Source organism: Littorina saxatilis, linkage group LG3 (genome assembly GCF_037325665.1).
Source record: "Littorina saxatilis isolate snail1 linkage group LG3, US_GU_Lsax_2.0, whole genome shotgun sequence".
Lineage (NCBI taxonomy): Eukaryota > Metazoa > Mollusca > Gastropoda > Littorinimorpha > Littorinidae > Littorina > Littorina saxatilis.
In genome coordinates this window covers 10,321,794-10,342,649 of record NC_090247.1, presented here as the reverse complement: position 1 = coordinate 10,342,649, position 20,856 = coordinate 10,321,794, and positions in this window count along the sequence as shown.

The following is a 20,856-nucleotide window of genomic DNA, read 5'->3' as shown; positions in this document are numbered from 1 at the left end:
TCTTCGGTTTCCCGCCTCATCTTTTTTCCGATAGTAACGCTCCTTCTGGGCCTGGCGTTCGCTAGCTTTCTTTTTCTTTGACATTTTTGCTCGACTCATTCTCTTCCGTTCTGCTGCTGCTTTTCTTTTCTGGTCTTCTTTCTTTGTGTCAGATCTTGTTTTTGATGACCGAGAAGTTGCACTTGCAGTAGATGACTTTGGCATGGCAGTACATCGCTGCTTATCAAGCATCCTGTAACATAAAACATCCAACCTCCTTCACAATTCTGAAGATGATGTTGATTAACAATAAGTTTGTTGTTGTGTGTAATGGGTTAGGTCGCAGGTCACTGCCAAGGAATCAGGAGGCCAGGGAGGGGGGGGGGGGGGGTGTTGGTGGTGGAGTAAGCTCTGTGGGAGGCTGACGGAATCCAGAGAGGGGGGTGGGGGAAGAAAGATAGAGACTGGGTGAGGTGGCTAGGAAGTGACAAAATGAAAATAACAAAAAACAAGAAGAATGACACGGACCAGATACGTACCGGAAATGGACCGCACAAAAGGAAGCTTACCTTAATTCAACAATTAAAGGCAAACAAAAATGACAATACCTTTTCTTTGCCTGTCGTACTCTGGCGTTTTCTCTGTCAATCTGCTTCTGCTCTTCAGACCGATTCGCGACCCATCGCAGTTGTGCCAACCTCTTGGTGTTCTTGAAGGCAGCCAATTTATGTGGCTCTGCTTGCACTCTCTGCTGGTATTCTTTGCAGCATTGCGCATTTGTTTTTGTCGAGGGCTTTGGTGGTTTGGGGAGGATTTGTCGTAAACCTAAAAAAGGGAACAGTCGTTTGTAATTCTAAGCCAAGTTTATTTCTTAACATCTAATGACATTTTTTTAAAGAGTGATGACCGCAAATTATGCAAATAATTAGAAACCTCACAGCTTTTCTGAATGCAATTACAACTTATAACAAAATAAATGATCAGTTGATGAGAAGCAAAATTGATCAAACACGATGAAAGACAAGAAATTCTGAATCCCTGGAGTCATTCCACTCCCGCCTTGGCAGCAATCCTCCGCAGCCAGGCATGGGAGCCCCTTGAACGCACCCCCCCTGTATAGTTTCTCCCCTGTACATAGTTTCTCCCCTGCACATAGTCTCGCCCCTGTACCTAGTCCAAACGGCCTAGCAGACCACACTCGCCAAGAGTGACGTCACCGCAGGACTCTAGACGTTCGAAAGAACCCAGTCCTCTACGGAAGAAGATGATGAAGAAGAAGAAATAGTAATTTTATTTTCTTATTTCAAGTATTGTAATTACTACTTACTACGCATAAAAAATTTTTACCAGCAAAATAGATGGTTTCAGCAGCAAATAGGAAGGAGTGAGCAGCGAATGTGAAGCAGCAAATTGGATGAATTCAACAGCAGAATAGATTAATTGAACAGCCAAGCAGATTTCTTTAACAGTAAAAAAGATGCCCCACAGTAGTTCAGATGTAGTCACAAGAAGTTATCTAGAAGATGAAAATACTCAGTCTCAGTAATAAAGCGTGCCGTAATAAAGTACATGTCAACCCACAATTGCTAGAAGGCGAACAAAGCTCAGGTGAATAAGACCCAGATACAACTCTGATTACAGTTCATATGTAGTCACGTTTGTTGAATTCATGTAATCTGCTGCTGTGATCATCTATTCTGCTGCTGTGACCATCAATTCTGCTGTCAGTTGTATTTTCTTGCTGGTAAAGTATCTAATTTGCAGTTTAAATATCATTTCAGCTGTTCAAACAGCAAATCTGCTGGTTAACCATCTTTTTTGCTGCTAAAATATCCAATTTGCTGCTAAGTATATTTTTTGCTGCCAAAAATATTTATCGCAGCTAATTTGCTGTTGAAACCCATCTTTTTTGCTGCTGGTCCATCTAATTTGCTGGTCCATTAAATCCCTGCCCTTTTATAATCATCACACTATTATTATTATTATTCAACCTTGTCTGAAATGAAAACCCATAATCAAAAACTTGTGTACTGAATTCAAACTACTAACACACTGTCAACAACAACAAAAACAGCATGTCACAAGAAACAGTAAAATTCAAATTTGTGTTTAAATGTTACAATTAAAAACATCAACAAACCTACAGAATGTTGTAAACAATCAAAACAAATTTACCATTTATAATCACTTGCAATTATGCATTAGATACATGTTGTATAGATTACACGCACATGTTTATGTTTCTAGTGAGAGTGACAGAAAATCAAGCTTTGTCCCACTTAAAATGTTACGAGAAACAGGCCATGCAGCCAGAGATTAACATACCAAATAAACACCACACTTTCTCCCCATCTCAAATAGCTAGTAAAATTGAGTAACAAACATGACACAATTACTTGCTTACTCAATGCAGATTCAATCAAAATATGGTTGGTGTTGCTGTTTCTTGTTAGCTGTGACTTGAACTATGTTTCTGTCACAACAACCAACGTAAAATTATATCCGGAAAACAACAACTCCCAGCAAATGTTTACGCGGTGGTCTACTTTTGTTTTATTGAACTTCTTGATTAGAAGCATTTTGGTGTACACAGGAAGTTGTAATTTAGATTATATACAGTGTTTCTCTGTTTCTCGTAACATTTACAAGGACGCGTTGTTTCCCGTGACATGCAATTATGATGTGACGCAAGCAAAACACTCACCCTCACGTCTGGACGCCATGCTCTCTCCACAACCGGAAACACGCTATTATGCGCAGACTCCTTTGCGGTTGTCGTAAAAGTTGTTCTCTTCGTTCGAAATTGGTATTGCGATGTAGTAAAAGCAGCACTGTTTCTCGTTACGTTTGTGACATAAATTTTGCGACACACGAAAAATTGTTTTAATCTTGAAATCATCGTGTCCATTGACTCACATCCTGTATTCTGTTATGAGGAGCACATACAAAGACTCATTCGGGGTTGTCTGCGTGTGTTTAGTTTGTGCAAGTTAGAAAAATGACAGTGATTGAGTGTGACAGAAATTGTAACAAGAAACTGTAAGTTTTCAAGTGTTTATTTCTTAACTTTAAAATAGTACTTTTAAACAAAAGAACAGTCCAGATGATAGAAACAACTTTATTTAACATGTAAAATACTCCAAATAGAATGTAAAACAATTTATTATTACTTAATGTTAGCCTTTCTGATTACACCCAAAACAATATGGCCAGAGACAGCAAAAACAGGGGATGTTTTTATCTTTGAAATTCAATAAAAAATATAAATAATTTATTATTTGCTCCAAAACTTTGGCATAATAATGTCCAAATATTTCAGATTGCAACAAAAGCAGCTTTATTGATATCTTCTCACAAATAAACTATTTGTGGACATTTTTTTGACATCATTTGAAAGGGGGCACCTTTTGGTTTTGGCCCATATGTTATAAAACAACGCAAAATTGAAATTAAAAAGCACTATTAAACGAAAGGGGATAAGCACAAGAAACGGTGTAGGTAACACGAAACAATACCTAACAAATGTAAGAACAAAAGTCAAAATAGAAAACAAGTGAAGACAAAACGAAAAAGACTCAAACAGCCAGACGCTTTTGCCAAAGAAAATGAATCAGATGCACATGGGATCAAAATAAACCAAAACACGCAACGCAGTTCATCAAAAAATTAATCGTCACACCGACTAAAGTCTTGGCACCACAATGGTGTGTTAACACGAGTGCAGAAGCCACTAGAAAGCGTCACTAACGCACTCAAGTCACGTTCAAACGAAGCGTGACACGCAAATGTCCGGGTTAAAACAACAGCAGCAATAAAGGAAACCACGCTGCAATATATGCTGTCACGGGTGGTAGGTACCACACAATTAAAAACTATCTCACCGAGAAGAAGAGAGCAAAACAATAATCGAGGTTTGAGGAAGATACGATCCGGAATTGTTCAGAAAGTCAAATACAGTGAATCATCAGTTCATGGCAGATTTTGGGGGCATGCATCACTGTCACATATACCCTTTTACGCACACACACATACACTCACACCCCTACACACACATGCATAAGCACACGCACACACACACACACACGTGTATCGTTAATGCATATTGTAGTTTCCCCATGTAAGGTGACGGCCAGCCGGCCCCAGAAGGGGGTGGAGGGCGACCGAAGAGCCATGGATACATGTGTGGGAAATTAAAGGGATTATACCCCTGAGGCAAGAAAGGATGAAGGTGGTTGAATGGTGGGAATTGTGGTGCCGATGACTGCTTATGATAGCTAGCCGTGTCAGCCTCGACACTTGGGTAGTTAAGTTCCGGCCTTGATCGCGCAGCGTGCCTATCGGCCTGGTCTCTATGCGTGTCATTGGCCACACTCGGCGCCTTATCCTCATTGCCCTTGGTCTTATCACCATGGGAGACCGTGTCAGCGTAACTACGCCTGGGTGGCTGTTCGTGCGTAACATTAACACTGGCATCTCCGTCAGTATTGGCCTTAGTTTTAGCACTCTTGTCCTTGCCGAATAAGAAAGCCTTGACCTCTCTGAGGTAAAGTCCTAGACCCCTCCTGGATCAGGCTAGGGTCAACCTTCCCCTCGTTGTTAGTAGACCAAACAGCGTCCTGAGGGAGGAAGGTTGTACCGTTATTCTTGCACAGATTAGCTAGTCGCTGGTTCATTTTTCGAACAGTAACTAATCTTTTCCACGGCCTCTGGGGTGGGATGGCAGAGACTGCGATATGTGCGTCAGGCACCTTACACTTGACGCAGTCCACGAGAGCACGGTAGCCGTCAGCAAAACTGGCCAGCAGTGTGGGCTGTGCCTCGACTGCAGCCACGTTGTTGGTGCCGACGTGTAGCACTACCTTGGAGATGTTGGTCGTGGTATCCAACTTGTTGAAGGTATCTGCGACATCCGCTACTTTAGCACCCCTGAGCGTTCTGACCTGCACCTCGCCACCACGATGTAGTCGTTTGGAGTTGACGTTCTTCTGTTGAAAATGGCAGGTTTGTTGCACTATCAAGCTGCACATCATGGCTTCTGCTCTGGTCACCATATCTGTATCATTATCGTCATGCTTCTTAACAAAGCCCGTGATGGCTGGCTGTCCAGTCCAGCCTTTTTTGTTCAGTTTGTGCTTAGCACCAGTCACATGGCGGGAAACATCATGGCCACCACCATGGGCCACGCTGAAGTGCGATTCGCATGCCTTACAAAAAGCGTATTGGTCTCCTTTGGTGGATTTTACGATCTCCGGGTTTTCTTCAGAATAGCTGGACTTCCAGCACTGTTGAGCCGTTTTTTTCTTCTTTGGTGTCCCCTGTCCACTATCTGAATCTCCCACTCTTTTTTTCTTTCCCATGTTGAAAGTTTCACAATTGCCTGCCGCAAGGAACGGTACTAAACTGACAAGCCGAAGCGTCCGGTAAATCAGAAAACGTCTTTTTAGCGTAACGGGAAGGTTCAAAACATCTTAAAACAGAAAAAAAGTTTAAAAAAAATGTTAAGTAAAAACACCGGAATTTCGGAATTTTAATCGAAAATCCGTACGTCCGTATTCTGCATATAAAATCGGAGCAATTACGAAAAAATCGTAGATGTGCACAGGTCTGCCAGAGTAGAAGGCGTAGGCCCGGGAGATGCTGTGCGCAGGCTGTGCGAAAAGGCCCTTCCCCAAAAACGAGTCATTCATGTACGCATCTCTGTGAGTGATTAACTCGCAGGTGATACGCACACAAATTTCCTCGTGGAATTCTTGACACCCAAAAGCCGCCAAGGACCCACATCTTGGTAGACAGTTACCATCAGGCTTGATGGTAACTGGTTGAGCTGCGGGGGCATCAAAGGGGTGCAGGGGAAGGGAGAGAGGATCAACAGGTTGGGGTAGGATTTGGGAGGGCCTCGGTGAAATCCCATAGGATGCGATCACAATGTTGCATTCTGAGATGACGAATTCGGCGAGTTCAGTGTACGAATGTATTGCCTGCATTCTGCTAAGCAAGTACCTGAAGAGAAAACACTGTACAGAACTGTCTGCAAAAAACTAATTCGTTGCAGATTTGTGCAGATGTTAAATTGTAGCGGGTCCACTTGAGCTGTTCATGCTTTTGTAGAAGGAGACGAAAAATGGTCAGCATTAATTGTTCATCTGGCTGCATCTCATATACACATATAATTAAGAGTCAGTATCCAGCGGCAATACCACATCCATATCTTCAGCAAGATCAGGCAGCCCAAAGACACTGGGAATATCAAGCAGGTCACTGTCAAGTTCTTCGAAAGATGGAGAGTTGGTGCAGCTTAACCCCTTACATCCTCCACACGCCACAGAGCACACCAACCCATGCTTTCTGCAAGTGCAGCGTTTTGACTGACAGTCCTTCTTGCAGTTGCATCTGACCACTCTTTACAGCGCTTCTGGTGCAGGGGGTAGGTCTGTCGTTCGCGGTTCTAGCTGCTGTCCAGGTGCTATCCCCACTCTTCGGGTGCAAGATCAGCTGACAAGTTGACCCATTCCTGCACATTTTAAACAATTAGTTTTAGATGCATAAAAGTGCAGATTTTCTCTGTTTGGATTGTTATATTTTGCTTGCGCCATCCATTGCTTATTTCGCATTAAACACCAAAACTCACCAGGAAGATTTTCTTTTGAGAGGAATTTGTTCTCATTTGTAATAAATATTTACACAAAAGGTTACATTCAAATCATTTGATTCCTATACGTAAATCATCAACGTAAGCAGTAAGAGGTAAAATCATTATCACTGACTCACCTGAACCTGCAGGTAGACCCTAAGACTGTGGTACTTGGCAGCAGCAGAGGTGGGCGGGAGACTCTGCACTTCCACTGAAGCTGAACATGTTTCCACCTTCTCGCAGAAGCGTTTGTAGCGGAGAATGTCAAGGCTTTCACCTTTGCAGCCGTTGTAGAGGTGGATGAGGTCTCTCTCTCCTGCAGCGACGATGACTTCTTTGGTTCGTTCTCGGGAGCAAAAGATTCTACCTCGCTCATTGAAGATGGAATCGGTTTTGATCTTTTTCAGGGGTTCACTTTTGCCTATGCGATACAGTTTGGACGTAGTGTCGCAGCCGTTTATGGCATGTACGAAGGGCAGAAGTTGACAAACAGTGTGTCCAAGAGCTTGTTTCAGCCACTGCTTGACTGCTTGTCCGAGCGAAGAAATACGGGTTGATCTGTGAGTCTGACATGATAGACCAACAGAACAAGTAGATCAGTGTCTTCCCCAATGACAGTTGTTTTGTTTTCCGCAGCGCTCTTCATGGCTGTTTTCACGATCAGAGTGTCAGCATCTGCTTGAGCGTGTAAAACACGGCACCCATCGTACTCTAATGCGCTTCCCAGCATGAAAATGAAGGCCTGTTTGTTTCTGGCGTTTGACAGGAAATGGTCCTTCCGTGAGGTCAACACCGTATCTTTTGTGAACATGACGACCGGTCCAACGGCACCCGACGATCGTCTCAGATGAGCAGTGTCTTTTGTGGTTGGGCCTGAATCGTACCCATCAAACACAATAACTACCGGCACGGTTGGCCTAGTGGTAAGGCGTCCGCCCCGTGATCGGGAGGTCGTGGGTTCGAACCCCGGCCGGGTCATACCTAAGACTTTAAAATTGGCAATCTAGTGGCTGCTCCGCCTGGCAACTGGCATTATGGGGTTAGTGCTAGGACTGGTTGGTCCGGTGTCAGAATAATGTGACTGGGTGAGATATGAAGCCTGTGCTGCGACTTCTGTCTTGTGTGTGGCGCACGTTATATGTCAAAGCAGCACCGCCCTGATATGGCCCTTCGTGGTCGGCTGGGCGTAAAGCAAACAAACAAACAAACACAATAACCAATAACTGGGTTCCTGTATCGTCGGTTTATATAGTCAGCATACATCTTGCAGATGTTTCCAAAAGTTTCGAGTTTTCTCCAGGGTACTTTGTGAAGGAGAGACCCTCCATCCAGGATGACATGCTCGCTTGCGTCCTCTTCTCCGGGCAGCAGTGTCTCTCCTTTTACTGCTGTTGCTATGGCATCAACCAAGGTGGACTTGTGAGACTCCCGCAGAAGACCCGACGGTTCAAAAAGTGAAGCAGGTGGTGAAGTCAGCTCAAATTCGAAAGAAGAAGGTAGATCAAACTCATCTGGCTGTACGCTTGCAGCTGTCACCAAGCGCTGGAAAAGAAGTTGAGGGTCAACTTGAATGATCTCTCCTTCAATTTGGCGCTGGTTTGGATGTCCATTGTGACCGCTTGGTTCTTCCTCTTGAACTTGAAGTCTTTCACTGAGGTACCAACCATACTCTGCAGAATAGCTTCCCCTACTGCCTTTGCTGTGTAAATGTTTACAGTGGTGTCAGCAGTGACCCCTGTGCAAATATTGCGAAGTGTACCATCGCTTGTGAAAGGATTGCGAGGCAGAAGAACTATTTTTTTAGGGCTGACTCTAAACTCTTTGCCTTGATGAAAAAAGCAACAATTATCTTTGTTTTAAAACAATAATTGGACAAAATCTGACAAAAATTGCCGAAAGGGACAACAATTAACTTCAAACAAAACAAAATACAAAATCAAAAAAATCTGACCTACCGACACTATTTTTTCAGCCATGTTACCCTTAACAGACTATAATTTTTTAAGAATAAGTGTACCATACCTTTTCCTTGCCATGCGTAGTCTTGCAGTCTCTCGGTCACGTTCTTTCTGCTCGTCTGTTCGGTTAGCAACCCATCTTGCTTGAGATATCGCCTTTGCCAGCTTATATTCAGCTAACCGTTGAGGGTCCTCCTTCACTCGCTCCCTGTAGCCTACGCAGTACCCGGCATTTGATTTTGTAGGTGGCCCCCCTTTCCACGTTGCGATATAACCTTGAATGGTTGAAAACGACGTTAAACACCAAATAAAGAAAGAAAGAAACTGTGATTTATGAACACAACCTCAATCCTCATTAACAATGACAAAGAATGTCAGAGGCATCACAGTTGTAAAACCACTGGCAGTACCTGGGAAAACACATAAGTTATCAAATAACCAAAGGGAAGTAATCGCTCTTAATGCATACGACATGTGCTGATTTGCTTTTGAAAAATAGTGTGTGTGTTTTACAGTATACATGCGTTGGCATTCACCCATAGTGTTTACAAACTGTATGTAAACTTTCTTTACTCAAGTTGTATTGCACAAAATAATACTGACTCTTATGAAATACACAAACACACTTTGAACACCCAAATGGGTCTGATAGTAAAACTGGGAGTGACAATCGTCACAAAACACAAACGTTTGAATACATACCAAGTGCCGCTTTTGTGTTCACGTCGTACACTGGCATGCCTCTCTTCAACTTGTCTGGCTGCCTGTGCGATTTGCCAGTCGTAACGGTGTTCGTCATTCCGCAGTCGCATTCGATGTAAAGCAAACTTGCGTAGCCAGAGCGGTGCTCCTTGGAGATGTGAAGAAAAAGAGGCTGTGCACAATGTTGGCATGACCTGAGTTGGTCTGCTACATGCCCCAGCTCCACAATCCTGCGACCAGTTATCCAGGCAGAAGTATCGGTCGCACGAACGTTCGTTTCTAAACTTTCGCTTTCGCATGTCTCTTCTTCTTCTTCAAGAAGTTCTTCGTCGGATATTGGTCTATTTGAAAGACTCAGACGTCGCTTTTGCGATCCTTCTCTTACGAATCGCCCTTTCCAACGACGCTTCATCGTTTTTGTTTGTTTTGTTTATCGCATAAGTGTTGCCATTGGCGAAGAGCTCATTGTTTTCATCCGCTTCGTATTGACTATCCGCAAGGCGCTGTGCGTCCGTGCGTTCACGAGAACGAACCTTTATGTCATGCACACAACACAATCTCGCGATATTTAAATATCATATAAAAATAAACTAGTTGACATGTAATTGAAAGTTTTTTTATTAGAATCAAGAAATATCTCATGTCTACCAGTGCATATGACACACCCTTTCGCGAAAGCACACTGAACCGTGCATATATGCATTCGCATTCGCACCTGCAAACCACCAACCCAGGCGGGTTATCCAGATCCAGATTCAGATCCAGTAACTCAGTGAGTATAAACATGAGCTAGAACCGCAACCCGAACACACTCGTAACACCTTAGGAAGAACCGAATCTCTCTTCAAAGGCTTCGTCAGAAGCGGAAGAAGGCCCGGCGTGACCAACAAAGGTCCCCGCGGGAGGGCAAAAGACGACAGAAGGTTCCGAGACGCCTAAGGCCAAGGCAACTTCCTCTGAGCCGCCACGGGCAAAAAGGAAGAAGCCTGCGCAGGAGCGGCAAGATAGTCCAGAGCTGAATCCGGAGCTGTACCGTGCGGCACCAGCAACGGGACCAGCGCCGGTGGCAACCCGCTGCCAGGAGGAGCGGGTTTGGCAAAAAGCTGAGAAAGCTGAAACGCTACAGAGGGTGATTCCTCAAACCGGAAGTAGCCGTTTTCTTCCTTTGCCAACCGGAAGTCAGCCATCGCCGACGGACCAGCAGAACGCAAGGCCGAGGACGAAGCTCCCTCCGGAAAATAACGAGAAGTGACCTCTGCGGCGCCCTCCAGCATAGCCCGGAAGCTAGCAGGGGCCTCCACCAGCGTCTGATCGTCAACCAAGGACCTGGAGTCCGAAGCGACGACGGATGAGGAAGGCTCGAAGCCGAAATCCATTGAATGACGCTGAGGTCCTTCCTGTTGGCAAAAGATGTCACCCGTGTCCTGGCTGAGAGGAAACTGAGGTGCATCAATCACCGAAGGCAGAGGTCTAGAGGGGCTAGCAGCCACCACCGTAGTGTGTGACTGTAGTCCCAAAACAGGCCCAAAGCCCGTATGCCCATAGGGCAGACCATGTCCACAGTTCGCCGGCAACCCAGCGGAAGCAGCGGGAACCGCGGAAAACCCCGGAGGAACCGGAAGTGAGGCAGCAGCAGCAGAGCTAAGCCATAGCTGCTGCTGAGCCGCCTGTGGGCTAAAGCCCGAGAGCCCGAAGGCAAGCCCTAGGCCGGAACCGGAAGTGACAGCGTCATGAGAACTTCCGGCCAGACCCACACTTCCCGTCGAGGACGGAAGCGCAGCTACCGGAAACGGCTGCTGAGTAAGGGCATAGCTCAAACCGGAAGGGGCCATGGGCTGCCCGCGAACCGGTGAACTGACACTTCCGGCCGGAGCCGGAAGTGGAGCTGTCGTAAACGACTGCTCACGTAAGGAGCTGCTCGAGCCGGACGGGACGGGACCATGGGCTGGCCGCGAACCAGCGAGTAGCTACTTCCGGAGACCGGAAGTGCAGCTGCCGCAAGCGGCTGCTGCGAGCACATACCGTCAACTGGCCGCGTCCCCGAGGGGACACGCTCAGGCGTACCTCCGCAAGCGGAAGCCGCCGAGTACCGGCCAAGGAGGGAAGGAAGTCCCGGTGGGTGAAGTCCATGAAGGTCACGGACGCCGGAACCCGACGGCAGAGGCGAAGATCCGGTGTGAGCACATCCGGAAACGGCCGACATCGGAAGCAGAGACGCCAGCGAAAACTGGTCACCCACCCCCGGCAGGGGGGCAGAGCTGGCAAGAGAGTCAGAACGACCCATTTCCTCCCTGACCAGTGTGCGAATCTCTGGAAGTAGAGAGGAAAGCAACGAAGACACCAGAGCACTAGACTCCGGTGCCGGCAAAGGCGTGCGCGTAGGAGCCCTAGGGGCAGAAACGGACGCCTGAGAGCCCGAAGGGGTCACTTTAGGAGGAGAAATCGAAACGGAAAAGACAGTATTAGTCTTAGGATCAGAGACGACTACCACGGGGTTCTTACTAGAACCAGAAGCAGAGGATTTAGGCTTGCCGGGGCCCTTGCCCTTACTCTCAGGCTTCCCCCCCCTCTTTTTCTCACCGTCCGCCATGTTAAGACGGCGTGAGCAAAGTAACTACTGAACAAAACTAAGTCCACTGGACGAAAATTCAGCAGAAACAAACGGACTAGCACTAACTTAAAAGCAGCAAAAAGCCGCTACACAAACAGCGCTAAGCAAACATTCACAGTCCGAAAACGGACAGAAACGTACAAGTGTAATCAACACGTGCTAGTCACAAAATGGCGACCGAAAAGGAAGCCACGAGCAAAGTAACTACTGAACGTAAGTAAGTCCACCGGACGAAAAATTCAGCAGAAACAAAGAACTAGCACTAACGTAAAAACGGCAAACAGCCGCTAAACAAACAGCACTAAACGAACGTTCGCAGTCCGAGCACGGACAGAAACGTACAAGTGTAATCAACACGTGCTAGTCACAAAATGGCGACCGAAAAGGAAGCCACGAGCAAAGTAACTACTGAACGTAACTAAGTCCACCGGACGAAAAATTCAGCAGAAACAAGAACTAGCACTAACGAAAAACCGCTAAACAAACAGCACTAAACGAACGTTCGCAGTCCGAGCACGGACAGAAACGTACAAGTGTAAACAACACGTGCTAGCCACAAATGGCGACCGGCAAGGCGGCCACAACGAAACTACTGCAGCAACTTAAGTCCCAAGGACGTCAGAATAACAGTAGAAACGCGAAATACAACAACAAGGAAAGATCTCACCAACTGGAAACCAGCTAAGAGAAGAAGACGGGAGCCGAGGCCGGAGGGTGTCAGGCTGACAATCAAACGGCCTAGGAGCGCTAGCGAAAAGACGACCTGTCTCTCTGGCTGAAAGGAGTCGAATGAGGGTGTCTCGTACTGGGTACGAGATCTGTGGCGTGATACGCTACGGGAGGCAACCCAGGGTAGCAAGCTTGCTACTTTTTTAGCTTGGGTTGCTTCCCTTAGACTATAGACGGGATAGCGTTTTTCAGGCACCTAGCATCTCGACTGCGTCAATGCTAATATGTGACTCGGGTAAGTATATTAATCAAATGAAAATTTAATTAAAAATTTTCGAAGAAGTTGATATTTTTGTATCCGTCCCGATATAACCTTTGTGGTTGAAAACGACGTTAAACACCAAATAAAGAATATTTTTCTATATTTTGAATCTAACATGACTCCGCCGTGACCCTGAAATTTGATAAGGGCAAACCTTAATTCACACATGTTGAGGTGTCATCGACCTAAAAGAGTGAAAAATTAAGCGAGTCAAAACGCAAATATTGTAGTACTTGTAGTTGTACACTACCTGCATTGTTGCGGACAATGATCCTCTTCTTCTTTGGCGGAAATCAACCTCGACTTATGAGATCCACAATGTTCCAAATATCCTCCCTCCTGAACCGGAATCGTTGGAGGACCTCTTCATCGTCGTAGACTTCCAAAGGATGAGTACGGTCACGGAAGATACGTAGCCGTATAACCTGCCTATCTCGCCTAAAGTGATCAAGGATTGCAATCATGTTCCTGAAACAATGGTCAGAGCATTGATCAGCTACACGGTGGCCTATTGGTAAGGCGTCCGCCCCGTGATCGGGAGGTCGTGGGTTCGAACCCCGGCCGGGTCATACCTAAGACTTAAAAATTGGCAATCTAGTGGCTGCTCCGCCTGGCGTCTGGCATTATGGGGTTAGTACTAGGACTGGTTGGCCCGGTGTCAGAATAATGTGACTGGGTGAGACATATGAAGCCTGTGCTGCGACTTCTGTCTTGTGTGTGGCGCACGTTATATGTCAAAGCAGCACCGCCCTGATATGGCCCTTCGTGGTCGACTGGGCGTTAAGCAAACAAACAAACAAAAACAAAATTTGCTACTGTAGGATGTTGGAAAAAGTGGCGTAGAGCTCGTTTGCGTAGGTTGACAGCTTCACACTCCTCGTTAAACCAAGGTGTTTTGATACCTTTGGGTTTAGAAGAGGATTTCGGAATACTGTCATTTGCACACTGTACCAAAAGGGAGGAAAAGGATCTTCAGAATTTAGAATTTCTGAAGTTAATTTGTTTGAGGTAGAAAGACAGAATAAATCCAAGTTAGCTTTTGAACATTTCCAGTGTGATGTAGCTTCCTCACCCTGATCCTCATCAAAAGTGACAAATGTGGGAAAATGGTCACTTCCACACAGATCCGGGTGGACGGACCATTTCAGATCAAGAAACAATGAAGGGTGGCAGATAGCAAAATCCAAATGAGATATTTTTCCAGATTGGGTTAAAAAAGTACCCTCTCCAGAATTTAAAAGACACAAATCCATGTTATCGATGTCTTCGATGAAGTTCCTCTTGATTTGTATTATAACCTCTGATATTCCAGTGTAATATTATAGCCATTAAAAAGGTTTAGTTCTTTAAAAACAAATAAAAACATTATTCCATGTCCGATCCTCTATCCCTGTCGGACGCAGGGTAGAATCGGTTCATTTCGTCCGTATCCGACTCCTCCACTCCGTCCGACAAGGTGAATCGGTTTGCCAAAGCAGAGAGTGATTTGTCTCACTTCTTTGGTCTGGAAGATGTGCCCGGTCTGACCCTGGCCTTTGTGTGTGATCTTGATGAACTACCCTGAGAGTTAGATCTTGGTGTCTGGGAGGAAGGGTTCAATCTTCCGATCGAACCCGATCGTCCAGCCCCCGAAGACCCGGCGGAACAGTTGGAGGATGATTTGTTCCTCCTTTTTGATCTGGCTTTGGCGGCTTTTTCTGCATGTCATATTTTTCTGAAATATTCAGTGTCCTGCTCTCCACAGACTTCAGTCAGAACTGTCGTTTGGGATTTAGCAATGCCCCCCGCGGGTTAGGGGGAAGAGTTTACCCGATGCTCCCCAGCATGTCGTAAGAGGCGACTAACGGATTCTGTTTTTCCTTTTACCCTTAAGTGTTTCTTGTATAGTATAAAGTCAATGTTTGTAAAGATTTTAGTCAAGCAGTATGTAAGAAATGTTAAGTCCTCTGTACTGGAAACTTACATTCTCCCAGTAAGGTCATATATTGTACTACCTTGCAAGCCCCTGGAGCAATTTTTTTATTAGTGCTTTTGTGAACAAGAAACAATTAACAAGTGGCTCTATCCCATCCCCTCCCCTTTCCCCGTCGCGATATAACCTTGAATGGTTGAAAACGACCAGCCGAAGCCGCCCTTTCAACATCATGTACATCAACTGCTGCACCCACTCCAGACTGACTCAGCTTTTCAACAACAGCTTCTAGTCGATCAATCTTTTTGATCAGACGATCCAGTACTGAAGTGAACATGTTGAGAAAGCCGCCAAGGGACGTAGGGACAGTCTGTGCCACAGAAGGAGAACTAGCAACACTGGAATATGATGATACCGATGGCTGCGCCATCTGTGACATGACTTTCTGTTTTGCTTCTCCAAAAGAGCACCTTTCCGTTGTGCAAACTTTTTGGATCGATTCCTCCAGCTTGAATTGAGGACAGTCTTTTGACGATGAGGAGTGGTCTCCCTTGCAGTTGTGACACTGTCGGGGACCTCTACACTCACCGTAATGTTTTTCTGCAGTACAGTCTCTGCACATTTCCCTGCCCTTGGAGTTTTTGCTCAGGTAGCTACTTCCTTTAGTGGCTTCAAATAGAAAAGAAGAAAGAGATAAGTGTGACCAGTATGTAACCTGGCCAAAACAAACTCATGTTCATATGCTTAAAAGAGAAGAGGCACCATGGTGCCACGCCTGTGATACCTATTTTACTGTGAGTCATTTTATCACCGAGTGTGCTGATATGTATGATCAACGAGAAAAGTATTTTGGCACCTCGAGCTTGAAAAGTATTTTTTTTACAGAGGTCAGCTCTACAGCTCTTTTGGGGTTTTTAAAGGAGTCTGGTCTTTATTTTAAGATTTGAATTTTAAAACAACCTAATTTATTTGACATATAGGGTTTTGCTTTGACTTTTTTGTTGTCACCCGAAGGCAACGTTACGGATTTTATGTATTAGAATTGTTTTAATCTAAAAATGTGCAATGATTAACTTGTGGGGTCCTGATTATTTTGGCCTATTATGGTCCGCTGGACCCGAAAAGCAACAGCTAACTAACTAACCTCTCTGTCACGATGCTGTTTGTTGGCAAGGATCTTTCTGTCCAGCTGAACTTTCATGTCTCTCATTTCCAACATGAGTTTGGCCACCAGGTCACTGTCACCACATCCACTACTGTCAGCTATGTCGACACTGTCTGAACCATTGGCTGTACAGGTGTTACTGTTGGTTTGGTTGGTTGTGTCAGCAGCGGCGAGATCAACAGGGGCGTCAGTTGACTTCATCGGTACTGGCTGCACCGAGAGTCTCGTCGTCGATGCTGTCAGCGATAGTTGTATCGGTACAACAAGCATCAGGTGTCTCGTCTTCGGCTTGTTGCAAGCCCCTGGAGCAAATTTTTGATTAGTGCTTTGTGAACAAGAAACAATTGACAAGTGGCTCTAACCCATCTCCCCCCTTTCCCCGTCGCGATATAACCTTCGTGGTTGAAAACGACGTTAAACACCAAATAAAGAAAGAATGCTGTATCAACATAGCCTGTGATGCTGTATCAACATGGCCTGTGATGCTGTATCAACATGGCCTGTGATGCTGTATCAACATAGCCTGTGATGCTGTATCAACATAGCCTGTGATGCTGTATCAACATGGCCTGTGATGCTGTATCAACATGGCCTGTGATGCTGTATCAACATAGCCTGTGGTGCTGTATCAACATAGCCTGTGATGCGGTATCAACATAGCCTGTGGTGCTGTATCAACATAGCCTGTGGTGCTGTATCAACATAGCCTGTGATGCTGTATCATCATAGGCCGTGATGCTGCATCAACATAGCCTGTGATGCTGTATCAACATAGCCTGTGATGCTGTATCATCATAGGCAGTGATGCTGTATCAACATAGCCCCCGGCCGGGTCATATCTAAGACTTTAAAATTGGCAATCTAGTGGCTGCTCCGCCTGGCGTCTGGCATTATGGGGTTAATGCTAGGACTGGTTGGTCCGGTGTCAGAATAATGTGACTGGGTGAGACATGAAGCCTGTGCTGCAACTTCTGTCTTGTGTGTGGCGCACGTTATATGTCAAAGCAGCACCGCCCTGATATGGCCCTTCGTGGTTGGCTGGGCGTTAAGCAAACGAACAAACAAAAATCAACATAGCCTGTGATGCTGTATCATCATAGCCCGTGATGCTGTATCATCATAGCCCGTGATGCTGTATCATAGCCTGTGATGCTGTATCAACATGGCCTGTGATGCTGTATCAACATGGCCTGTGATGCTGTATCAACATGGCCTGTGATGCTGTATCAACATAGCCTGTGATGCTGTATCAACATAGCCTGTGATGCTGTATCAACATAGCCTGTGATGCTGTATCATCATAGCCTGTGGTGCTGTATCAACATAGCCTGTGATGCGGTATCAACATAGCCTGTGGTGCTGTATCAACATAGCCTGTAATGCGGTATCAACATAGCCTGTGATGCAGTATCATCATAGCCAGTGGTGCTGTATCATCATAGCCTGTGATGCTTTATCAACATGGCCTGCGATGCTGTATCAACATGTCCTGTGATGCTGTGTCAACATGGCCTGTGATGCAGTATCAACATAGCCCGTGATGCTGTATCAACATAGCCCGTGATGCTGTATCAACATAGCCTGTGATGCTGTATCAACATAGCCTGTGATGCTGTATCAACATAGCCTGTGATGCTGTATCAATATAGCCTGTGATGCTGTATCAATATAGCCTGTGATGCTGTATCAACATAGCCAGTGATGCTGTATCAACATAGCCTGTGATGCGGTATTAACATAGCCTGTGGTGCTGTATCATCATAGGCCGTGATGCTGTATCAACATAGCCTGTGATGCGGTATCAACATAGCCTGTGGTGCTGTATCAACATAGCCTGTGGTGCTGTATCAACATAGCCTGTGGTGCTGTATCATCATAGCCGGTGGTGCTGTATCATCATAGCCGGTGGTGCTGTATCAACATAGCCTGTGATGCAGTATCATAGCCAGTGGTGCTGAATCATCATAGCCCGTGATGCTGTATCAACATAGCCTGTGATGCAGTATCATCATAGCCCGTGATGCTGTATCAACATAGCCTGTGGTGCTGTATCAACATAGCCTGTAATGCGGTATCAACATAGCCTGTGATGCTGTATCATCATGGCCTGTGATGCTGTATCAACATGTCCTGTGATGCTGTATCATCATAGCCTGTAATGCTGTATCAACATAGCCTGTGATGCAGTATCAACATAGCCTGTGATGCTGTATCATCATAGCCTGTGATGCGGTATCAACATAGCCTGTGATGCTGTATAACATAGCCTGTGATGCTGTATCATCATAGCCCGTGATGCTGTGTCAACATAGCCTGTGGTGCTGTATCAACATAGCCTGTGATGCTGTATCAACATAGCCTGTGATGCTGTATCAACATAACCTGTGGAGCTGTATCAACATAGCCTGTAGTGCTGTATCGACATAGCCTGTGGTGCTGTATCAACATAGCCTGTGATGCTGTATCAACATAGCCTGTGATGCTGTATCAACATAGCCCGTGATGCTGTATCAACATAGCCCGTGATGCTGTATCAACATAGCCTGTGATGCTGTATCAACATAGCCTGTGATGCTGTATCAACATAGCCCGTGATGCTTTATCAGCATGGCCTGTGATGCTGTATCAACATAGCCAGTGGTGCTGTATCATCATAGCCTGTGATGCTGTATCATCATAGCCTGTGATGCGGTATCAACATAGCCTGTGATGCTGTATCATTATAGCCTGTGATGCTGTATCATCATAGCCTGTGATGCGGTATCAACATAGCCTGTGATGCTGTATCATCATAGCCTGTGATGCGGTATCAACATAGCCAGTGGTGCTGTATCATCATAGCCTGTGATGCTGTATCATCATAGCCTGTGATGCGGTATCATCATAGCCTGTGATGCGGTATCAACATAGCCTGTGATGCTGTATCAACATAGCCTGTGATGCGGTATCAACATAGCCTGTGGTGCTGTATCAACATAGCCTGTGATGCTGTATCAACATAGCCTGTGATGCTGTATCAACATAGCCTGTCATGCTGTATCATCATAGCCAGTGGTGCAGTATCAACATAGCCCGTGATGCTGTATCAACATAGCCTGTGATGCTGTATCATCATAGCCTGTGATGATGTATCAACATAGCCAGTGGTGCTGTATCATCATAGCCTGTGATGCGGTATCAACATAGCCTGTGATGCTGTATCATAGCCTGTCATGCTGTATCATCATAGCCTGTGATGCTGTATCATCATAGCCTGTGGTGCTGTATCAACATAGCCTGTGATGCGGTATCAACATAGCCTGTGGTGCTGTATCAACATAGCCTGTAATGCGGTATCAACATGTCCTGTGATGCTGTATCATCATAGCCTGTAATGCTGTATCAACATAGCCTGTGATGCAGTATCAACATAGCCTGTGATGCTGTATCATCATAGCCTGTGATGCGGTATCAACATAGCCTGTGATGCTGTTCTCATGGCAGACTTCCAACCAACTTGTGACCAACTTTTAAGCGATTATTGTCCGTGGCAAATCAAATCAAAATCGCTGCCCATGTGAACAGCACACACTCGCAACCTGGTATTAACCCATATCCTACCAACATTTTTTTTTTAATAGATATTTTTGATTTTTTTTCGCTTTTTCCCATCACAAACACACTCTCTAACACAAATATAATCATAACATTTGAACTTTTATTTTTCTTATGAGTTTTTGAGGACGCACGCTTGAAGAGTGCATGGTAGCCAACGGGTACGTATAAGTGTTCTCATGATGCACGCTCAGATGCCGTGAAACACATTGAAGCACTGATTGTGAAGTCCAACTGTGCATTTCAGGCAGAGTTTCTTGTTCTTCTTGCACAGTGCGCACCGCTTTGTTGTCTGCGATGGAGCAGCGAAATGACCGACGCCATCAAACCTGACTTCGTCTGGCACTCTGTGGACGGCAGGCAGAGCAAGTCAAGCAGCACGTCGTGGCATGGCAATGGCTCCATGCCGCATCAGGTAGACTTGCACAATGCGTCGCCGGAAGGCAAGCAAGTCGAGAGGCTCGGCGGTGTGTGCATCTGGCATTATGGGGTTAGTGCTAGGACTGGTTTCCCCTATCCCATCTCCCCCCTTTCCCCGTTGCGATATAACCTTGAATGGTTGAAAACGACGTTAAACACCAAATAAAGAAAGAAAGAAAGATCTCGATCAGTATAGTAGTAGTAATAAGTATAAGTGCTGCTGAAATCTATCTCACCCTCAGATTTGTATATCAGATATCCCATCCCTCCCTTTCCCCGTCCTGATATAACCTTGAACGGTTGAATACGACGTTAAACACCAAATAAAGAAATAAAAAATCTGACAGAATGAGAAAAGTCATCTGACGGACACATGGCTGCCAAATATAATCTTGCCGTGACTTCATAGTACATATAAAACTGCATTTCACAGTATAACATAACATTCGATGGGCGGAGTGACCTACTTGAAGTACACAGTGTCTGGATCCTCCTTTTTGAAACCGGCACGGTTGGCCTAGTGGTAAGGCGTCCGCCCCGTGATCGGGAGGTCGTGGGTTCGAACCCCGGCCGGGTCATACCTAAGATTTTAAAATTGACAATCTAGTGGCTGCTCCGCCTGGCGTCTGGCATTATGGGGTTAGTGCTAGGACTGGTTGGTCCGGTGTCAGAATAATGTGACTGGGTGAGACATGAAGCCTGTGCTGCGATTTCTGTCTTGTGTGTGGCGCACGTTATATGTCAGAGCAGCACGGCTGGGCGTTAAGCAAACAAACAAAATCATCCTTTTTGAAGCGGATCCATGAAATTTGCAGCCAGTCAGGAAGTTGTTGCACCGCTTGGAGTAAAGCAGCAGCAACATATTGGTTCCTGTTCTGTCCAGTACAGGTGGC